We start from the raw sequence: 10,377 nt of genomic DNA, 5'->3' as shown, positions 1-10,377 counted from the left end.
CTCGTTCCACTTCCTCCTTACTCTTAGACTGAAGAAATATTTCCTATCATCAATGTGACTTGACTGGCTTTTTATTTTTTTTTCAAATGGACTGCTTCTGTCCACTCTATTAATTTCCTCTCATAATTTTGTACGTAATTATTATATCGCGTTATATATTTTTTTCCTTAACCAAACAGCAATCAATAATATGTACAATATTTACAGATGATATGTATAGAAAGGCAATTTTGTAAACAAGAGACACGGTATGAACCTCCTTCAACCAGATATGGAGGTAAGTCTGCAACTGTTGATTAAGAGGAGCCCAAAATAGCTTCACAACGTTGGCGGGCTACCTAGTGACTGGCTGATTTGAACCAAGGTGCTAGCATAACGAGGGAGCCCCAACTCATTGTATCCTTAGCACCTGGTTCGCTGGTTGGGAGGGAATGCCTGTATGGGTGTGTGATATACGCTGAGTGAAATATAACCTACTTTTAGCATGCCACAGTCCTGTACATTGAAACGTTTAAGAGATATTATGAGGACGTCGTCCACATAACGCAACTATGTGAAGTTGGTGGGGATGATGTTGGCGAAGCTTGCACCTTCTACGTGATCCATGTATAAGTTAGCTCAAATGACTTTACGACGGAGACGGTTAATGGCTTATGTGGTTGGTACTTAAGTGAAGAGGAAGTTGATATCCAAACTACTTAGTTCCTTGTTCCGGACAGAGATGTGTCTGATGCGGTTAAGGAGATCGTCTGAGTGCTTTAAATGAGCGGGGCTAATAGTTTCCAGGAGACAGGAATGTTTGGCGAGAACCCCGGCTAATTTGTGTGTTGCACTACCTATACCTGATTTGATTTGTCTGAGAAGCATATTGTGCTTGTGCACCTTAGGTAGCCTGTACATATTTGCTGGTTTTGGGTTGCTAAGTACTAAATGTAGAGATCGTCTTCCAGCATTAGTATTTGTCTGTTTTAAGTAGGAAATCCTTGGTGAATGCTTTTCACTGCCGTGTGCTAATGGGCTCGTATTAAACTAGTCGTTCAAGGGTCCACTATTTTGGTGCTGTTGTTGCTGGTGTTGAGAATGACGATTCCACTTCTTTTGTCCGTGGTGATGACGACAATACTTGGGTCCTTGAAGAGATTCTGAAGAGCAGTAATATACCATCAGGAATGATTGGCAGAAGAAGACTCGCAGGGTTGCGGTGAGTGTGTCCTGTATGTAACCTTTCTGGAAGTTACTGTCACTGTGTCTTCTATGATTTCTGATGACTAGATGATTAAGTTCAGTTCGTGGTTCGGTTACGTCCGTTTATGGCAAATCTGACTCTTAGACTCACCGCTTGTAACGACCTGTCGATAATCAAAGATTCCTGATCCATCTTCCATCGGCTGGTAGCGCAGAGGAACTGGAGTTTGTGGTTGCGTTTACTTTTCTGTTAGAGGTTGGCCGTGGTGACTGTGTTGAGTGTGAGCTCAGAAGTGCAGTGGTCAGTCTACAGGTTGGCCTTCATATTTCTGGTTTATGTGGCGGTGTCGGCGAGTTTCCCGGTGCATTCAGTCAAGCAAGCTTGGATAGCAGGAGAGAATTAGTGTCTGGAATGGGATAGCCATGAAGCAGTCTTTAGCAATACCTTCTGTGCCAGACAATCACGTGCGAAGTTATGCCTATTACATTTTTTATATGAATTGAAGACTTCTATTTGCTTTAATGCAAATGCCTATATTGACTTTAGATTACTGCTAACGAGAACTCAGAAATCTTTTTCGCACTCACACAGATTAAGATCTATAGTATTTAGTTTATAAGTACTATAATTACTTTTTTCCAATACTTAGAACTTTGCATTTATTTACAGTAAACTGCATCTGCCAGGGAATCACTCCGACCACTGCATCAATCTTTTCAGAGTGCTCTAGAGTCCTCATCAGAATTCGACGGCATATTTTGATGGCATCGGCAAACTTAATAATGTCGCTAGTTATTGTCTCATCTACGTAGTTTATGTATAATGTGACTTATCCCTATTCTGATTATTTCCCACTTATACAAACACTGTTGCTTATCTATCAACTAATCCAATATCCAGAAAATAATTCCTCTCTCTTTCCGTGTGCCCCTTCTATCCTTAGTCTCCGTTGTGGAAGTCAATCAGAAGTCCATATGCACAATGTCATATTCATTACCATGATCTACCTTATGGGAAATTCATAAGGTACGAACACCCATTCTGAAACTATCCTGAGATTCATTGATGAATTTGTCTTTCAAAGTGGCTTTGAATAACCTCGGCAATTATGTATTCCACAAATGGAGGTCCATAATTCGAAACTAAGAACTTGTCTCCTGCGTTGTAGATAGGTATCACATTTGTCATTTCCACTTATGCAGCATTTGCTAACTGGAAATATGTTAAAAAGACTCGGATCCTGCGGCAGGTGACGAACCAGCACTGCGCTACTCTGAGAAAACTTCCTCTCACTCCTTCAATTATTTCCTTGCAACATTGCATAGCTCCTGATGACGCAGTGAGAAGTGTGAAAGTGCGACTTGCATAGTTAAGATCGCCTGTCTCCGATCGTTTGCATATCTATATACGTCTTCGAACCCCCTATTCCTTTTTTATTAATCTTTTTAAATTAAAATATCGATTTGTTAAGCGGCCGCTTCCTCTTTTCATTCCCCTGGAAATGCCTCTTTTAACCTAAGAAATGTTTTAATGTTTTGTTTATCCATTTAAGGTTAATTTCGTTTGATCTAATTTTTCTATTTGGAATATAAGTTACCTGGGAAACTTGAACTATGCATTGAAAATGTTATATTGGCAATCATCAGAGTCTACTTGATCCACAGGATAATGACCAGTCAGGGTATTAGGTAATTCCTCATTCCTATGAAACCGGCCAGAAAAGTCATGCAGCTACGGTGAAATGCTCTGTTCCACAAGATTCCCATTCTATTTCTCATCTTCATATCTGACATAGAGATGTAAGCCATAGCCCCGTGTCTTCCTTTGTGGATGACACCCGGATTACCATGACAGTGACCTCCATCGACGACACCGCAAGACTCCAAGCGGACATCCACCAAATCTTCAAATGGGCCACTCAGAACAATATGAGGTTCAATGATATGAAAAACTTGAGGAACCTGAAACTGTATCAGGGTATGCAACAAATTCTAACCATACAATAGAGAGGAAAAAGTAATGTGAAGGTCCTGGGAGTGATAATGTAAGAGGTTCTTGCCTTCAAAGACCACAACACTGTATCTACCGCATCTGCTAGGAAAATGATAAGATGGATAAGGAGAACCTTCAAAACAAGGGATGCAAAGCCTATAATGATTCTCTTCAAATCGCCTGTTCTCTCTAGGCTGGAATACTGCTGTACACTAACTGCCTCCTTCAAGGCAGGTAAAATTGCTGACTTGGAGAGTGTACAAAGAACTTTCACAGTTCATATAAGTACGATAAGGCAACTAAATTACTGGGAACGGTTGAAGGTCCCTTGATTTGTATTTCCTGGAATGCATGCGAGAGAGATGCATGATAATGTACACTAGGGAAATCCCACAGGGATTAGTACCAAACTTGCACACGAAAATCAGTCCCTATGAAAGCAAAAGACTCGGCAGGAGATCCAACATTCCCCCAATGAAAAGCAGGGGGCGCCTCGAGTACACTGAGAGACAGCACAGTAAGTGTCCTGGGCCCAAGACTGTTCAAGTGCCTCCCTGGATACATAAGGGGGATTACCAATAGACCCCTGGGTGTCTTCAAGAAGGCACTGGACAGGCACCTAAAGTCAGTACCTGACTAGCCGGGCAGTGGTTCGCACGTCAGTTTGCGTGCGGCCAGAAATAACAGCCTAGGTGATGAGACCCTGATCCACCACGAGGCCTGGTCTCAGACCGAGCCACGGGGGCGTTGGCCCCCGAAACACTCTCCAGGTAAACTCCAGGTAACACTTATAAATAGTATTGATATAGGGTGTCTTACATAATGAATATGAGCCACATATGGGACACAGATGAAAAATCCGTTCTCCTTCCCTGGTATTAGCCAGCGTGGAAGAGCATAGGACAGTCCATATTGCAGGTTGCATCTTGCTGAGAGAACCACTCTCGCAGAAGGCATTTTGTCAAGTACACACCTCTCTCAAAAAAAATACCTGCACAATTCCCTATATAAATAACTCTAATATCAGTAATAATAATATTACTCGACTGGTATTCCTGTTCAATACTAATTATAGATTTTTATAATATTAGATATAATCTAGTTCTTGTGTAAAAGATTCGAGAAAAATAAAAATATTAAACACATTACATTTATGTTAATATTAAACTGTAGTTATCCTGAATGAATATTTCTTTGGGTGTTAAACTCTATGTCAATCAGTGCTAGTTTTTTTTTTTCAACATTGACTTGTTTATTTATCAGAAAATTGTCTGAGGGTCTATATCACTTTCCAGTCACATCATGTATGACTCACCCACAACTTATGACGTAGATATTGTCTGTCTGTCTGTCTCTCTCTCTCTCTCTCTCTCTCTCTCTCTCTCTCTCTCTCTCTCTCTCTCTCTCGCTCTCTCTCTCTGTGTCGAAAGAGAGACCATCATTATATGTTTTCTCAGAGGCAATATGTGACCTGCCATCGTTTTTCCCAGGCTGGTATAGCTGAAAGCAAGTGACTGATGAAACTGAGAGCAACTGGCATTTCCTCCCTCGGATAAGTAAATGTCAGAGTACAGTCAACTGCACATGCATGTGATTCTGGATGAGACGAAGGTCATTTAAATAGACATTCAATAACAATGGCCTAAATACACTTCCCTGTTTACACAGGGCTTGACAAGGTTAAGTTAAGGAACCCTAACTTTGAGAAGCTATTGACAAGGTAAGGATTCCTAACTTTATTGGCGAGCTAAGAGCTGTTACCTACATCAGCTCATTTGAAAGCATTTTTATTGTTATGAAACATATAAGTAGGGAACAGGATGAAGTTGGAGCCATCTGTGGGCCAGAATTTTCATTTGATGAGCTGACTTTATCTATTTGATATCATTATGCTGTACGAACGTGTTCCAGACTCGAGTCATCCTGGGGATAAGTGATCTCGGATGAAGTGATGTTCTGGAAAAGGGTACAGCCAGAATGAAGTTGCTGCTTTCTGCCCGTCTTGTGGTATAGATGCTTGCTTCTAGCTGTCCTCGAAGTAGAGCCAAGTGTGGTACTTTGATAATGTTGGCTTTGCATATAATCGTAAGGCCTCCCACATCCCTCCTATGCTGAAGGCTCTGCTGAAATGACAGATCTAGCCAGGATGGGTCCAGGCCAGAGATGAGACGTCTTGCTCTGTTCTCTACTCTGTCAAGCAGTCGCAGATGAGATGGGGGGCAGGCAAACCAAGAAAGTCGAGCATACTCAAGATATGAGCATGCTTGTGCCTCGTACAGAATCTTCGAATCCCTGCAAAAGCGAGATACGTCGAAGTGTTCTTCATGATCAGTTTGGAGTCATATTTCACCCCATGGATATCAACTTCTTCTCCAGGTACCAATACTCTCCCATTCATACTTACTACTGCTCCGGCATTACCATTATGGTGCCTAGGGACCATTATCATTTGTGTGTTCTCAGGTGCAAATGTTACCTGCCATCGGTTTCCCCAAGCTGATGTAGCTCTTTGCTGGCGATTGTGATTGATGCAGCTTGGAGCAGCTGGGATTTCTTCTCTTGGATAAGTAAAGTCAGAGTACAGTCGTCGGCATAAGTATGGGATTCTGGGCTCTCTCTCTCTCTCTCTCTCTCTCTCTCTCTCTCTCTCTCTCTCTCTCTCTCTCTCTCTCTCTCTTTACACAGGGTTTGACAAGGTTAAGGATCCCTAGCTTTATTGACAGCTATTTACAGGTTAAGGATTCCTAACTTTATTGGCAAGCTAAGAGCTGTTACCTACATCAGCTCATTTGAAAGCATTTTTATTGTTATGAGACATACCAGTAGGGAACAGAATGAAGTTGGAGCCATCTGTGGGCCAGCATTTTCATTTGATCAACTGACTTTATCTCGTTGACATCATTATGCTGTACGAATGTGTTCCATACTCGAGTCATCCTGGGTATATATGATCTCAGATGAAGTGATGTTCTGGAGACTCTCTCTCTCTCTCTCTCTCTCTCTCTCTCTCTCTCTCTCTCTCTCTCTCTCTCTCTCTCTCTCTCTCTCTCTCTCTCTCTCTCTCTCTCTCTCCCCCTCCCTCCCTCCCTCCCTCCCTCCCTCCCTCCCTTTTCCCATGCTTACATATGTACCAGCTCAGCCAACACCTACCAAGATCTGTACATTCGTATATAAAGGGAGAGGATTAGACAAGGCTTTTACTTCTACATTAACTTGTCTCATAAATGCCTTTCAGTGTATCGCAGTGATACTACTACTACTACCACTACTACTGTTGTTACCTCTACTAATGCTTTTACTATTACTATGACGACTACTACTGCCACTACTATTGTTCAACTGATTCGACTGCACTGATTAGTCCTATTGCTACTACTACTAATAATATTATTTCTCCAACTGCGATGCGTAATGCTATTGCTTCTATGAATTCTCCTTTTGGTACTATGAATGCTTCAAATACTACTACTGCAGCTATGAATGCCCCTGTGAGCACTTGCGTATGAGACCCTTTCTGATACTACTACTACTACTACATCTAATATTACTATTAATACTACTACTACTGCAACTGCTGGTAATAATACTGCTAAGACTGAATAAGTTTATTTAACTCCACAAAATTCTCGGTGGAAAGGAATGCCCTGGACTAACACCAGGTAATACCAGGATGTTGCAGATGGTGCAAGAAATCTGTGAAAATACTGCAAGATTATATTACCGTCCTAGTGTGGGTCGTGAAAGGGATTCTATGATGATAAAGATTACGGTGTAACGCACACATGAACTCAAAATTTCTGTAAATGACTGCAAAATTAGTTAATTTTAATTGAATAATATTATCACTAGAAAAATATGAATCTGCGGGATCTCTTGAAAGAGGTCAGGAAAAACGGATTTTTTTCCCTTGTGCAGCTGATATTGAAAATTGTGATGATATTTTGTAAGAATTTATTGGTCTGTATATTAAACACTATACGTAAGGTATTCAAATTATGAAATGTGAAATTAATAATGCCGAGTACTGATTCTACTTCTGTAATGCGAGAATCACTTTAACTGATGCTACATATGTTTTTATGAATAAATTTCAGTGTTTGCATTACCACCATATTAAACTCTGTCTGGTGGCTGAAGCTCTCGCTTTACGTGAAACACGGAGGGCCCGGGATCGATTCCCGGCGGATGGGAACATTTCGACGCGTTTCCTTACACCTGTTGTCCTGTTCACCTAGCAGCAAATAGGTACCTGGGTGCTAGTCGACTGTTGTGGGTCGTATCCTGGGGGACAAGATTGAGGACCCCAGTGGAAATAAGTTAAAAATCCTCGATGACGCACTGACTTTCTTGGGTTATCCTGGGTGGCTAACCCTCCGGGGTTAAAAATCCGAAGAAAATCTTATCTTACCTTATGGAGAAACTACTTCATCAAGAAGCAGCGTTTCTGCAAGAACATGGATTAGCAGAACAGACTTCCCGTCCGTCGACCTCGCCGTGCAGCCTTAATAAAACACCTGGTGGGGGATTACGGACATGTACAAGTTACCGCGAAGTGAATGAGGTAACCGTACCTGATGCTGACACTCTTCTCGGCATATACGACATAGTGGACTTTGTGGGAAAAGCCAAGTTTGTTTCTAAATTAGAACTCCATAAACGATACTGCCAAGTACCCTTCACGCATACCGTTAAGGAGATTTCTGCCTTCGTAATATCAGGAGGTCCTATCAGTACACTATGACTCCTCTTTGGTATGAGGAACTCACCCCTATTGGGGCAAGTGTTCCACACTTCCTTCTGGAACACTTTGTCCTAGTAGGATGTCTTGCCGACTCTGTCCTAATGATAACTACGCTTACAGATCTACCTTGAAGGTAATTAATGAGGAGACGGAGTGTAGATCCTACAATTCTCAGTACTTGCAAAAATGACGATATTTCCTGGTGCCACACTCAGTCGTAAGCACCAGCAATGTCCAGTGCTACTACACAGTTGACTTTGGATTCATCTATTGTCTGGTGCCACTTAGTTGAGAGGCTTAACAACAGATCAGCAGCAGCTCTCTCTCTCTCTCTCTCTCTCTCTCTCTCTCTCTCTCTCTCTCTCTCTCTGCCCTCGTATATTCTATATATTGATGCAACTTTGTTTTTACATCCCACCCTTATTTTAACCAGCATATTTTTTTTAATTTTTATATTTACATTCCATTTTTCCATTTAATATTGTAGCTACTCATTCCTTAGTTCTGATTCTCTCAAACAGATCTGGCATAATCACAATTACGTCTCCCCACTGAAAATGTCCTACCCCCCCCCTTTAGCTTTGTATCGCACAGAGTTAGGACATTCATCTTTTCATTCATTACATTCACAATAAATCTTTCTTCACACCCATATTGCACTCACATTCAAACAACCGTCGTTTAAAATTTTGCCTTATGGTTTCGAAAATTTACACTGGAAAAGGGATTACCAGCCCATGTTTCCGGCATTTCAGTCGATTTCTACGACACGCATGACTCACTAAGAAAGAATTCTCACTTTATTATAGAGGTGAGAATAACTATAAGAAACAAGAAATATTAAGATACTAGAAGAAAACTCGAATGTGTGTGTGTGTGTACTCGCCTAGTTGAGGTTGCAGGGGTCGAATCCAAGCTCCTCTGTGTGTGTGTGTGTGTGTGTGTGTGTGTGTGTGTGTGTGTGTGTGTGTGGCCACATGCACTACATGAACATACACAACTTCATGCATAGTATGAACTAAATATAAGCTGAAGTAGCAAGATGTATCTGTAAATTTGTGTTTATGAGACAGAAAGAAAAAGGGAAAAAGTACTGTTTAAGTTGTGAGTGTGGGGGAAGTTCGTGAGGCAGTAGGTAAAATGAAAGGGGGTAAGGCAGCCGGGATTGATGGGATAAAGATAGAAATGTTAAAAGCAGGTGGGGATATAGTTTTGGAGTGGTTGGTGCAATTGTTTAATAAATGTATGGAAGAGGGTAAGGTACCTAGGGATTGGCAGAGAGCATGCATAGTTCCTTTGTATAAAGGCAAAGGGGATAAAAGAGAGTGCAAAAATTATAGGGGGGTAAGTCTGTTGAGTGTACCTGGTAAAGTGTATGGTAGAGTTATAATTGAAAGAATTAAGAGTAAGACGGAGAATAGGATAGCAGATGAACAAGGAGGCTTTAGGAAAGGTAGGGGGTGTGTGGACCAGGTGTTTACAGTGAAACATATAAGTGAACAGTATTTAGATAAGGCTAAAGAGGTCTTTGTGGCATTTATGGATTTGGAAAAGGCGTATGACAGGGTGGATAGGGGGGCAATGTGGCAGATGTTGCAAGTGTATGGTGTAGGAGGTAGGTTACTGAAAGCAGTGAAGAGTTTTTACGAGGATAGTGAGGCTCAAGTTAGAGTATGTAGGAAAGAGGGAAATTTTTTTCCCAGTAAAAGTAGGCCTTAGACAAGGATGTGTGATGTCACCGTGGTTGTTTAATATATTTATAGATGGGGTTGTAAGAGAAGTAAATGCGAGGGTCTTGGCAAGAGGCGTGGAGTTAAAAGATAAAGAATCACACACAAAGTGGGAGTTGTCACAGCTGCTCTTTGCTGATGACACTGTGCTCTTGGGAGATTCTGAAGAGAAGTTGCAGAGATTGGTGGATGAATTTGGTAGGGTGTGCAAAAGAAGAAAATTAAAGGTGAATACAGGAAAGAGTAAGGTTATGAGGATAACAAAAAGATTAGGTGATGAAAGATTGAATATCAGATTGGAGGGAGAGAGTATGGAGGAGGTGAACGTATTCAGATATTTGGGAGTGGACGTGTCAGCGGATGGGTCTATGAAAGATGAGGTGAATCATAGAATTGATGAGGGAAAAAGAGTGAGTGGTGCACTTAGGAGTCTGTGGAGACAAAGAACTTTGTCCTTGGAGGCAAAGAGGGGAATGTATGAGAGTATAGTTTTACCAACGCTCTTATATGGGTGTGAAGCGTGGGTGATGAATGTTGCAGCGAGGAGAAGGCTGGAGGCAGTGGAGATGTCATGTCTGAGGGCAATGTGTGGTGTGAATATAATGCAGAGAATTCGTAGTTTGGAAGTTAGGAGGAGGTGCGGGATTACCAAAACTGTTGTCCAGAGGGCTGAGGAAGGGTTGTTGAGGTGGTTCGGACATGTAGAGAGAATGGAGCGAAACAGAATG

The sequence above is a fragment of the Cherax quadricarinatus genome, chromosome 72 (assembly GCF_038502225.1).
Source record: "Cherax quadricarinatus isolate ZL_2023a chromosome 72, ASM3850222v1, whole genome shotgun sequence".
Classification (NCBI taxonomy): Eukaryota; Metazoa; Arthropoda; class Malacostraca; order Decapoda; family Parastacidae; genus Cherax; species Cherax quadricarinatus.
This window is presented reverse-complemented; position numbering follows the sequence as displayed.